Here is a 3,874-nt window from a genome sequence, read left to right on the forward strand (position 1 = left end):
CTGCGTTTAAATTTAATAAACGCTTAAAAATATTTTTAATAAAATACGTTCAGTTTGTTTATTATTTAGCATAATTGATTGCACGTTTAAGTATAATTAATGCCATTTTAATTAGCCAACTCGTGCCCAATAAACTGCTGTTCGAGCCAAGAGGCAATTTCTAGCCAAATTGCAGAGTTAAAAATAAAAATCGAACGTAAATTTGGTTTTATCGCTTTGCATGTTAAATTTAATTAAGACTTTTCTAATTTTCTAACTGGCAAAAGTGGTAGAAGAAGACAAAGTCGCAGAAGCTGCTGATGATGATGATGATGGGGATAGTGATGATAATGGCGTTGACGATGTTTCATCATTAATTGCATCAACGTGCTTAAAGTCCAAGCGGAATTTTTGTGCCGCTCAAGAACTACGTGTATTTTTGTCGCATTTGACGTTGTTAGCCCAGTAACCAAAGAGTACACAGGCTTATTGTTTTGGGACAATGTCTGTCTCTCAGTGCGTATGAATTTGACTTCGCTGAGAATATAATAGTCAGAGATAAACAAATTTTCTGATAATATTCAAATGCTGATGAAGTTTATTTTCAAATTTTTCCAAAACCCACCGCAATAAGAAAAAATTCAAATAACAGAGCCTTGATATTTGAAACAATAAATGTGTGCTACTTTGTGGAATTTGCTGCAAAAATTTGAAAGAAAAAATAAATTATACAAATTAAAAATACCTAAATTGTGACCAAAGCTGTATTTTGTTAATATTTAAAAAAATTAAAATTTAATTTAATAAAATGAAATAAATGCAACACTTTTAAGTTGCGATTCAAAACTATTTTAATTCTTATTTGCTTCTATCAGAAAGCATATTTCTTTATTATAAAGAAATAAATTCTATAAATTAAAAATACTTAAATTGAGATCAAAGCTGTATTTTGTCAAAATTTAAAAAAAAATAAAATTTAATTAAATAAAATAAATGCAACACTTTTAAGTTGAGAAGAAAAATTATTTGTATTCTTATTTGTTCCTATCAGAATGCATATTTCTTTTTTATAAAGAAATAAATTGTACAAATTAAAAATACTTAAATTGTGATCAAAGCTATATTTTGCCAATATTTAAATAAATTAAAATTTAATTTAATAAAAAGAAATAAATAATACAAATAATTTTTCATCTCAACTTAAAAGTGTTGCATTTTAAGTTGAGATGAAAAATTATTTGTATTCATAGTTGTTACTATCAGAAAGCATACTTCTTTTTTATTTGTCTGAATTTATTTTATTTTTTTTTAATTTTGAAGAAAAAAACGCCTAAAATACAATTTTTAAATCATAATCAGGGATGTGTTTTAATAGTAATTTTTAATTTTATTTATTTGCCAATTATTTAAAGAACTTTAGAGAAAGTAGTAACAAAAATATTTTGAAATTGAATCAAAAATATATCTTAGCTGAAAACTTCATTCTATTTTCTTTATTTATTTTTTGTTTAATTAATGCGCTTGATATTTTAATTTTTTAACACTTGTAGATGTGTATAAGAGACAGGAACTACGAGGGCAATGAGACGACATTTACGGCCAACGAGTCAGGACAAGGCTTCTGCGTGAATGCCATTGGTAAGCAGAAATTTAATCTAAATAATATTTAGAAAATTGCATTCCCAATAGAAAATATATTTGGAAAGCCTTTAAGCGGATTTAAGCTAGTTATTAAAGATTTTAGAACAAACTAATTGCCACTTGCTATAATAATTTTTTTATTAACTGTCGCAGAATGTAACTTTAGGTTATGAAAGCTAATCTAATTAAAACCTTTATTAAAATAAAATTATAATATGATATGAGTTTTATTTTCAATAAAGGCATATATTGAAATTAAAACTCAATAAAGACATATATTGAAAGTAAAACTCATAAATTGTTGATATATACATTTTGAGTGGAACTCATAAATAAATATATATATGTTAAAAGATTCAAGCTAATTTTAAAACGTCTTTATCGAAAATAATATTGGCTTTTGTTAAATAAATTTTGAAAATCCTTTTCTTTGACTATAATATTTCTAATGAATTTTCTCTTCTATTTTTATTTTTCGCTTTCAGGCCTCATCACAGCTGCCACAATTTTCCTGCTAACACAATTGGCCATCATTGGCATTTGGACGTTTTGTTATCAGCGGCGTCAGAAGCTGCAGTCTTATCAGCATTCATACTAGACGCAGTTAAGTCATGGAATGGAAATGGGAACCGAAATGGGAATGGAAACGAGAACGGGAAGGATGGCAATGTCAACCAGGTGCAAACAACGATTACGCAATACGCATTAGAAGATAGAGAAGAAGAAGCAGCTTGGCTGTCTTCGCTATTTGTCGCTATTTGTCTTCGTCTAGTCAGTGCTCGATTCCAGAGAAAAGGATAAATAGAAATGGCGCAGTTTGTTTGTTGGTTAATTGATACATACACTTACACTTACACTTACATTTCAATAATTTTAACAATTCAAAAATTCAGTATATATTATTATCGCAATATTATTTTCCACACTTGTAAAGGTAGTTCGACCTTTGACCTTGAACTGCTTTTGTGACTTCGGAAATGGGCTTTCAATCGCTGACAATTGTAAATTAGAATTAAATAAATTACTTAATTTACTAACTTTCACATATCGATTAGCTTAGTTGAATTATAACATTATTCATTAAGTTAAGGCATCACATGACATTATATTAAGTTCACTTTCTGATATAAATTATACATTTACGTATACTTATTTAATTTATTTGAAATAAATATAATTTAAAAAAATAAACTAAATTGCATTATAATTGTAATGGAAGAAAATTAGGAATTTGTCAGTTGTGATGAAATTTGCTGAAACACCAGGCGAACAGAATCAGAAAGTTGCCGAAAAACCTAAATTTTTACTCATTCAGGCGAAGAGACAATAATTTTTCAATATATTGTGTATCTTACTGGGCTTTTCCTTTGGGTTCTGCTTTTAAAATACCAGGCGAACAGAATCAGCAGCAGGTAATTGAGTGGGTGTTTATACATCTGAGTTTAGTGAGTAAAGAGTTGAGAGTCATTCTGTGAGTCTTATTGGGCTTTTACTTTGGGTTCTGCTCCTAAAATACCAGGCGAACAGAATCAGCAGCAGTTAATTGAGTGGATTTTTAGTTGAGTGAGTAAAGAGTTGAGAGACATTCTGTGGATCTTATTGGGCTTTTACTTAGGGCTCTGCTCCTAAAATACCAGGCGAACAGAATCAGCAGAAAGTAACGGAGTGGGGCTTAATTCATCTGAGTTGAATGAGTGAAACTGTCAACTTTTGACTCTCTCTCAATTTTCACTCACTTAACTGAGATTTTGCAATTTATCGATAATGTCCAAGAAAGTCTTTATAAGGACGTTTAACTGAATAAATAACGTCTTAAATATATAAAAATTTTGTGTTTTAGGGCTTTTTTCTGAAACTTTCTAGTCGATGGTATTTACATGACTCTATTATCCTTTCATGGTATGTGAAAAAAGACATGTCCTGCCCCAATTCTCATGGATTTGCTCAAGTTGAAAGTAGTCCTTGTTAGGGTTAGTCTGCTAATTTAACTTTTTGACCATTTAACGATGTTTTTCTGCAAACTTGTCTCTCAGTTTGGCAACTTTGTGTGAATCCTGTTTCGATCCCAAAGCAAATAAACCGGCTGAATTGGGTCATTGTCACGAACAGGTTTGCGATTGAGGAAATCCAATTGAAATGCTGTCCAAAATTTTGTTAGAAATTGGGATTAGAGGAAACTGCGTTTAAATTTAATAAACGCTTAAAAATATTTTTAATAAAATACGTTCAGTTTGTTTATTATTTAGCATAATTG

General features: G+C 29.3%; 1 long non-coding RNA gene across 1 annotated transcript; it reads left to right on the forward strand.

The window, feature by feature from the left end:
- Positions 1-1,535: 1,535 nt before the first annotated feature.
- On the forward strand, positions 1,536-2,238 carry LOC117793258. Its single transcript, XR_004618240.1, has 2 exons — positions 1,536-1,617; positions 2,106-2,238. It is a non-coding gene; the product is annotated as an uncharacterized LOC117793258 (long non-coding RNA).
- Positions 2,239-3,874: the final 1,636 nt, after the last annotated feature.

The sequence above is a fragment of the Drosophila innubila genome, unplaced genomic scaffold (assembly GCF_004354385.1).
Source record: "Drosophila innubila isolate TH190305 unplaced genomic scaffold, UK_Dinn_1.0 52_U_U, whole genome shotgun sequence".
Classification (NCBI taxonomy): domain Eukaryota; kingdom Metazoa; phylum Arthropoda; class Insecta; order Diptera; family Drosophilidae; genus Drosophila; species Drosophila innubila.